The sequence below is a fragment of the Canis lupus genome, chromosome 34, assembly GCF_003254725.2.
Source record: "Canis lupus dingo isolate Sandy chromosome 34, ASM325472v2, whole genome shotgun sequence".
NCBI lineage: Eukaryota > Metazoa > Chordata > Mammalia > Carnivora > Canidae > Canis > Canis lupus.
The window spans coordinates 27234205-27243847 of NC_064276.1; the positions used below are offsets into that span (position 1 = coordinate 27234205).

Genomic DNA, 9643 nt, shown 5'->3' on the forward strand with positions numbered 1-9643 from the left:
GGGACTCTATCCGGACACTCCAGGATAATACCCTGGGCCGAAGGCAGGCGCTAAACCGCTGAGCCATCCAGGGATTCCAGTGATGCCCCTTTTATACTTTTATATCACACAGGCAAATTATCAAAGAAGAAATGGGAGTGAGGAGGATAAATGACATACCAGTTCTTGTCCCTGGGTTTCGGTCTTATGGAAGAAACCAATACATAGGTCATTTTAGCACAAGACAGATTGTTAAAAGAGGTTCAAAAAGCTCCTGGAGTATGGAGGAGGGTCTAGGGAAACTTCTATGGTGGCTGAACACTCAGTATCAGGAATACCTTGAACAACAGTGGAGAGGAGTGTGAAATGAAGCCCAAGTCAATGTGGGGTAATGGAGGTGGGCATGACTTGAGAGGCAGCTGGTGCTTATCTTCTACAACAGGGGATCATTAAAGATTTTTGATCAGGAGAGTCACATGATCAAATTTGTGCTTCATGAAAATGTCAGAACAGAGCAGTTAGATAAATTGAAGGCAATGTAGAGCCTGGAACTTCTGTCCTCCTCCAGGAGCTAGACAGATCCATGAATCTGCATGAGGTGGATTAATGGTGTGAATTAGGAGTGGAATAGAGTGCTCACAAATAAACATTATATTTAACAAAGACGATGTAACTTTCCTGTGGACTGTATAAGTAATAACTGGAGTTTAGAGTGATGGCAAGATGTTAAATATTCCCAGTAAAATCTGGCATGATTTTTATATAGTTAATTTTTCCTCCATTATTATTTTTTATTGAAGTATAATTAGCATACAGTATTTTTTTTTAAGATTTTATTTATTTACTCATGAGAGACCCAGAGAGAGAGAGGCAGAGACACAGGCAGAGGGAGAAGCAGGCTCCATGCAGGGAGCCCGATGTGGGACTTGATCCCGGGTCTCCAGGATCACGCCCTGGACTGAAGGCAGCTGCCCAACATACAGTATTATATTTGTTTTAGGTATACAACATAATGATTCAACAATTCTTTATTTTTATTTAATTGATTTATTCATGAGAGACACAGAGAGAGAGACAGAGACACAGACAGACAAAGAAGCAGGCTCCTCACAGGGAGCCCCACGTGGGACTTGATCCCCAGACCCGGGATCACGCCCTGAGCCTATCAGGGCTGAGCTACCAAGGCATCCCCGATTCAACAATTCTATACATTACTCAGCACTCACAACAGTAAGTGTCACCATCTGTCACAAAACAATGTTATTACAATCTAATTGTATTCTGGGGCTGTACTTTTAATCTCTGTGAGTACTTTGTAACTGGAAGTCTGTACCCCTTAATCCCCTTCACCTATTTCACCCACCCCCCCACCCACCTCCCCTCTGGCAGCCATCAGTTCTCTATCAGTTAAGAGTCTGTTTCTGGGATCCCTGGGTGGCGCAGCGGTTTGGCGCCTGCCTTTGGCCCAGGGCGCGATCCTGGAGACCCGGGATCGAATCCCACATCGGGCTCCCGGTGCATGGAGTCTGCTTCTCCCTCTGCCTGTGTCTCTGCCTCTCTCTCTCTCTGTAACTATCATAAATAAATAAAAAAATTTAAAAAAAATTAAAAAATAAAAGAGTCTGTTTCTTACTGTGTGGAGGTTCCTCAAAGAGTTAAAAATAGAGCTACCCTACGACCCAGCAATTGCACTGCTGGAGATTTACCCCAAAGATGCAGATGCAGTGAAACGCCGGAACACCTGCACCCCAATGTTTGTAGCAGCAATGTCCACAATAGCCAAACTGTGGAAGGAGCCTCAGTGTCCATTGAAAGATGAATGGATAAAGAAGATGTGGTCTATGTATACAATGGAATATTCCTCAGCCATTAGAAATGACAAATACCCACCATTTGCTTCCACGTGGATGGAACTGGAGGGTATTATGCTGAGTGAAGCAAGTCAATCGGAGAAGGACAAACATTATATGGTCTCATTCATTTGGGGAATATAAAAAATAGTGAAAGGGAATAAAGGGGAAAGGAGAGAAAATGAGTGGGAAATATCAGAGAGGGAGACAGAACATGAGAAACTCCTAACTCTGGGAAAAGAACAAGGGGTAGTGGAAGGGGGCGTGGGCGGGGCGGTTGGAGTGACTGGGTGACGGGCACTGAGGGGGGCACTTGGCGGGATGAGCACTGGGTGTTATGCTATATGTTGGCAAATTGAACTCCAATAAAACAATTTTTTAAAAAAGAGTCTGTTTCTTGATTTCTTCTATGTTGTTGTTCATTTGTTTCTTAAGTTACACATGTGAGCGAATCATACACTATTTGTCTTTCTCTGTCTGACTTATTTCACTTACCATTATACTCTCTAGGTCATCCACATTGTTGTGAATGGCAAGATTTCTTTTCTTTTTATGACTGAGGAGTATTCTGTTGTATATATTTTTATATGTATATGGTATATATATATTTATGTATATGTTGTATATATATTTTATATATAACAAATATATTATATATTGTATGTATATGGTATATATATTTTTATATGCACATGACATATATATATACACACCACATCTTTTTTATTTATCTATTGTTGGACATTATTTATCTATTGATGGATATGAAGGTTGCTTCCATATCTTGACTATTGTAAATCATGCTGCAACAAACATAAGGATGCACAGAGCTTTCTGCATTAGTGTTTTCATTTTCTTTGGGCGAATACCTAGTAGTGAAACTACTGGATTGTATTGTATTTCTATTTTTAATTTTTTAATTATTTATTTATTTATTTATTTATTTATGAGAAACACAGAGAGAGAGAGAGGCAGAGACACAGGCAGAGGGAGAAGCAGGCTCCATGCAGGGAGCCTGACGTGGGACTCGATCCAGGGTCTCCAGGATCACACCCTTGGCTGCAGGCGGCGCTAAACCGCTGCGCCATCGGGGCTGCCCTATTTTTAATTTTTTGAGGAAACTCCATACTGTTTTCCACAGTGGCTGTACCAGTGTGCATTCCCATCAACAGTGCACAAGGGTTTCTTTTTCTCCATAGCCTGCCAATACTGGTTATTTCTTGTCTTGTTGATACTAACCATTCTGAGGGGTGTAAGGTAATATCTTATTATGGTTTTGATTTGCATTTCCCTGATGATTAGTGATGTTGAGCATCTTTTGATCTATCTGTTGGCCATCCATATGTCTTCAGAAAAATATCTATCCAGGTCCTCTGCCCATTTTTCATTCAAATTATTTGTGGGTTTTTTTGGTGTGTGCTGAATTATATGAATCTTTATATATTTTGAATATTAACCTCTTATCACATATATTATTTGCAAATATCTTCTCCCATTCAGTAGGTTGCCTTTTTATTTTGTTGATGCTTTTTCCTCTGTGCAAAAGCTTTTTATTTTGATGTAATCCAACTGTTTATTTTTTTATTTTTATTTTTTTTAAAGATTTTATTTATTTTTTTCATGAGAGACAGAGAGAGAGAGAGAGGCAGAGACACAGGCAGAGGGAGAAGCAGGCTCCATGCAGGGAGCCTGACGTGGGACTCAATCCTGGGTCTCCAGGATCAGGCCCTGGGCTGAAGGCGGCGCTAAAGTGCTGAGCCACCCGGGCTGCCCCCAACTATTTATTTTTGCTTTTGTTTCCCTTGCCTGAGAAGAAATACCCTTTAGAAAAAAATGTTTCTACAGCTGATGTCACAGACATTTCTGCCTATCTTTTCTTCTAGAAATTTTATGGTTTCAGGTCTCACATTTAGGTCTTCAATCCAATTTGATTTTTGTGTGTAGTGTAAGAAAGTGGTCCAGTTTCTTTTTTGTTTCCTTTTTCTTCTTTCCTTTTTTTACATATAGCTGTCCAATTTTCCAAGTGATGCAGGCAGGCCAGGTCTGAGAACCATGTTGAAATTTCTGAGTCAGTCCCATGGATCCAGCCAAGAGGGTCCTTGGCTTCACGCAGGATGAAAATCAAACATGAGCCAGAAGGAAGTGAAAGCAGAGTTTATTAAAGATATAGAGAGAGCAGATACAGACATATCCTCTGGGAGTTTCAGAAAGAAAGAGAGAATGAGTCGCATTTTTGTTTGGGTGCCTGGGAGTTGCCACTGAAGATGGTGATCTAGTGCACATGTCCTCTCAGGCATCCAGGAACCAGTTAGACCAAAGATGAGGGCCTAGGTGTTGTTCCTTGGAGCCAGGGGAACTTGGTATCAAGATGTCTAATGCAGGTGGTCTAGAATATGTTTATGGTAGCTTCTTTGAGGCATTCTCACCCAATTCTTCCTTAGATGTTTTCTATTCTAGAAAAATCATTAACTCCTTGTCCCTTACAAGGAGGACATATGCTATTTATATTAAGAGGTATCTGTAGAGTGGATGAGGGTGAAGGTCTTAGCAAGAATAGAAACCGAAAAGAAGCAAAGGAAAAAGAACTTTTTTTTTTCCTCATGGAGGTCTCCCTTTGGTTTCCCTGTTTCACCAGCACCATTTCTGGAAGACACTGTCTTTTCCCTGTTGTATAGATAGCTTTCTGTCACACCAGAGGACTGCTGGCCCCAGGCCAGTGGTTAGGATGGATTCCTCTGCTTCGTCCAAGCCTGATGCCATGGCTGGTGTCTCCATAGAGGACAAGGAGCAGCACAATTAGGGATAGCATTGGTGTGAGGGAGAGAGGCACTGTGAAACCACCAGCAAATGACAGACAAATCTGAAGTACTGGATTAGAACATCAACAAGGAAAGAGATCCCATAGACTACAGGGTAGTGAGCTCCATAAAACAAGCAGATTCCTGCTCTCTCTGGAAGATAGTTGAGACAGAGAAATCAGCTCAGGAGATACTGGGAAAAGACTATGATATAGAGAAAGCTAGGATTATAAATCTGAAAGGCATCTTGAACAAATGTTATCTCCTAGGATGATCAATCTGTGGCCACCTGTCCAATTCTCAGTCATATAATATGTTCTTAGTGAACACTTAACAAATGCGAAGCACAGTACAGGCACCAAGGGGCCATCAAAGCCAGGGGGGCAGACGGGACTAACATTTTTGAAGATCTATTGTATTCAAGGTACATTGCTGGAGACTTTGCAATGTCATTTAATTAATTTAATTTAATTTAATTTAATTTAATTTAATTTAATTTTCACTCCTAGACGTGTGAAAGTTTTATTGCAATCATAGGACTTTTTTCTCTGTCCTATGCAATCTCCTTGCTTACTTTGTGCCATACTCTAGAATTTCCCCCAAACACACAAGGGTCAGAGGGAACTACCTCCCTCCAGAAGTCAATAGTTGAGATGAGGATCTTGCTTTGTCCCCACATCCTCTGAATTTCCCCAGCTCAGGCTTCTGACTCATCCTTCATAACCTCAGTGCCTCTTGTCAGCTCTAGGCTATAAGGTTCACCCTGTTCCTCCTCAGGCAGCTGCTTCCTCCAACCAGAGTGCACCATCTATTTCCAGAGCCTCACCTTCTGAAGCCTCCTCTTCCAATGCTTGGGTTTATTCTCCTAGACTCACTGCTTTGTATCTCTTTATTTGTTTATGCAAATAAGAAAAACAGTTTGCATTATTTCTTCTCTGTAATAATTGATTTCCAGGTTACAAAGATGAAAGTTCTTTGAAATTACAGATAGGTAAAGCATGTACACAGAAAGACAGGGAATAGAAGGATGAAAATCTTTTAAATTGGGACTCCTGAGTGGCTCAGCGGTTAAGTGTCTGCCTTCAGCTCAGAGTGTGATCCTGGGGTGCCAGGATCGAGTCCCCGGTCAGGCTCCCTGCATGGAGCCTGCTTCTCCCTCTGCCTGTGTCTCTGCCTCTGTGTGTGTGTGTGTGTGTGTGTGTGTCATGAATAAATAAATAAAATCTTTAAAAAAAAAGAAAAAAGAAAATCTTTTAAATTTAAAAATCATTGTAGGGTGTGCCTGGTGGGCTCAGGTGGAAGACCACATGACTCTTGATCTCGGGGTCATGTGTTAGAGCCCCACATACAGTGCAGAGATTACTTAAATAAATAAAATTGAAAAAATATTCACTTAAAAGAAATAAAATAAAAAACAGTTGTATAGAGTAATTGAGGGTAAATTTTTGCCATTTTCAAGCTTTGATCTAATGTTACTATTTTAAAATAAACTAATTTGTGTATGATGTGCAAATACGGATTTTTTTTTCACTTGGGCTGGTGCTCGATTGTCTTCAGCTAGTTTCTTAATTGCCTGGAAGTGAGTGAATGCCATAATAACAATCAAACCAGTTTTTTTTTCCCCCTTAAGATTTATTTATTTATTTATTTATTTATTTATTTATTTGAGAGAAAGAGAGCCCACAGCGGGGAGGGGCAGAGGAAGAGGGAGAGAGTCTTAACTAGACTCTGTGCTCAGCATGAAGCCTGTTGCAGGGCTTGATCTTAGGACCCTGAGATCACGACCTGATCTGAAACCAACAGTCTACTCAACCTACTATGCCACGCAAGCACCCCAAACCAGTTTTTAAACTATTATACTAGAAATATTTTCCACATATTTAGTATTTTAAATCAGACAATTTTCTCTATCTGGAATGGCCTTCCTCCACTCATTGTATAGATAAATTCTTTATAAATTAAAAATCACACACTATATAAGTACATTCCTATTATAAAAATGGAAATAGTATGTGAGTACATATATAAAATATCTTTTCTCCTCTAATGTCAAAAAGTTCTGTTATGTTTGGGGGATTGATGTGCTGACTGATAGGCTAGGTTTTCCAGGTTTCTTGCTGCTGTGTGATCACATGGCATAGTTCTGCCAATGGGATATAAGCTTACTGGGAAAGACTTCTGGCAAAGCTGTTTTTTCCCCTGAGAAAGAGATAAATCTGGAACACATTTTCTTTTATCTTCTTCAGGACTAGAATTTGGAGGTAATGCCTGGAGTTAAAACAACAATCTTGTGACTGTGAATATGAGACACACACCTGAAAGATGGTGGGTCCAAGCTTAGAAAGAGCTTAGACCCTGGATTTATATAACCAAAATAAACTCCTTTTTTGTTTATATTCATATTCCTGTTCTAAGCAGCTACGTATTACATATTTCCAGCCTCCAATTCCAAACCCATCCCAGATATGGTATGTATTTTTTAAGACCCATCTATATTCATAGCACATTAAATTTTTATTCAAGTTTTTTCCCCAAAATGTATGTATTATTCTGAACCTTCTCTTTTGACTGAAGAATATGGTCTAGAGGCACCTGGGTGGCTCAGTCAGTTAAGCAGCTACTCTGATTTCAGCTCAGGTCACAATATCAGGGTCATGAGATGGAACGCCAATTCGGGTTCTGTGTGGAGTGTAGAACCTGCTTAAGATTCTCTTTCTCTCCTTCTCCATCTCTCTTTCTCCCACTTGCACTCTTTCTCTCCCTAAAAAGAAAGAAAAAAATCTTAAAAATATAAAATAGATTTTCTTTTTCTTTTCTTTTAAAAGTGACACTTGTTCTAGAAATAGAGAAAAACTTTAAGTAAAAAGCAGCAAATGTCCCTAAATTCCACTATTTTAAAATAACTAGTATTATTATTGATACGCATTCTGTCTATCAGCTCTCTCTGAAAATACTGGGAGTCATTCTCCCACTACCACCTCCATGTACATGTGTATACACATTCACACACATACATACAGTCAAATAATAACAAATATAGATACAAATACACTTATACACAAATATGCACACAAATATACACAATCACACACATGCAAATATACACACCTACTCATGTGGGAAGGTGAGACAGAGAGAGAAACTTACAAAACCTATTAAAAAGTGTTCAATTCTGGGAGCACCTAGGTGGCTCAGTTGGTTAAACAGGTGTCTTCAGCTCAGATCATGATCCCAGAGTCCTGGGATTGAGCTCTGCATAGGGCTCCCTGCTCAGTGGGGAGCCTGCTTCTCCCAGTCCCTCTGCTATTCCCGCTGCTTGTGCTCTCTGGCATTCTCTGTCAAATAAATTAATAAAATCTTTAAATAAATAAATAAAATGTAGAACTGAGTAGTTGATTTAAATTTATGAATTTAAGTAGAAATTTTACTCTTTATATATAGTATTAGAACATTTAGTGGACCGTAAGTTTCATCATATTTTTAAGTTTAACTAATTTAGTTCATAAGAATGATTTAATTACTTGGGAAGGTTTGGCATTTAGACAATTGAAGGACTTAAAAGAAAGTCAATATATTAAATTTCTAAACCCTGTTTAAAACATTTAAAAGAGTTTAATTAACTACATTTGAGAATGTAACCAAGTATTAACTGAAGGCCATTAAAAGTGACAGTTCAAATCTGCTAGACTTATAATGAAATGAGATTTGTAAGCTGAAGTTAAATGCTTAAGGATGAAATTAGAACCTGTAAATTAATAAATTGATTACTCAATTTAAAAACCAAAGTGACTTCTAAATTGCCTTTTCTGTGACCATAAAAATATCCTCACATTCATGAAGTGAAACTTAAAGAATTGTCAACTTTGGATAAATATTTCTTCACCATTCAGACATATTGTGTCTCCTATCTTCTAAATTTAAGACAAAATATTATGAAAACCATTAAATATTTGTAGTCATTATGTTTTCATCGTTCTTTAAGACTATGTGTTAATTTTAGCATTGAAAATTTTCCTAGTACAAAAAATAACAGGATTAACTCTGGGATATAGGGTGTCCAACCATCCCAGGGTGCCTGGGAATGAGGGGTGTATTGGACCTCAAGACTAACTGTGCTAAGCCCAGTAACTTTGGTCACCCTAATGTAAAGCATTGGGGCATATGTGCTAAGACTGTAGATTCTAACACCTACATTTGAGAATTGGCTCTTCAGCTTATTTTCTCTTTATCACGAGCAAATGGCTTTTTTTCCTCATCACTAAAATGGTGATAAAACACCTTTTCCGTACTACCCAGGGGAAGGAAACATAGGGCTTTGTTCTATATTCCCATTATAACTCAATGAGAAACTTTTACAATATCTAGAGCCTCGACATCCTGCAAAGGGAGGAGGACGTCCTCAAATTCCTTGCAGCAGGAACCCACTTTAGGTGGCACCAATCTTGACTTCCAAATAGATCAGTCCATCTACAAAAGGAAAAGTGATGGCATCTACATCATAAGTCTGAAGAGAACCTGTTAGAAGCTTCTGCAGGCAGCTCAGGCCATTGTCACCATTGAAAACTCCAATGATGAACATCATATCTTCCAGGAGTACTGGCTCATGGGCTACGCTGAAGTTGGTTGCTGCCATTGGAACCTCTCCTATTACCAGTTGCTTCACTCTTGAAACCTCCACTAACCAGATCCAGGCAGCCTTCCCAGTGTCTTTAGGAGGTTACTGATCCCAGGGCTGACCACCAGCCTCTCACGGAGATGTCTTATGTTAATCCACCTACCATCATCACTCTGTGTAACGCAGTCTCTCCTCTGCACTGTGTGGGCATTGCCATCCCATGCAACAGCAAGGGAGATCACTCAGTGGGCTGGAGGTGGTGGATGCTGGCCTGGGAAGTTCTGCACATGCCTGGCACCATCTCCTATGAACATTCATGGGAGGCCTCCCTGATCTCTCCTTCTGCAGAGAGCCTGAAGAGGCTGAAAAGGAGGAGCAGGCCACGGTTGAAATGGCCATGA

At 39.7% G+C, this 9643-nt stretch overlaps 1 pseudogene; it reads left to right on the forward strand.

Moving 5' to 3' along the window:
- LOC118353294 (translation initiation factor IF-2-like) overlaps positions 1 to 9643 on the forward strand; it is a 57432-nt pseudogene extending 47789 nt beyond the window's left edge.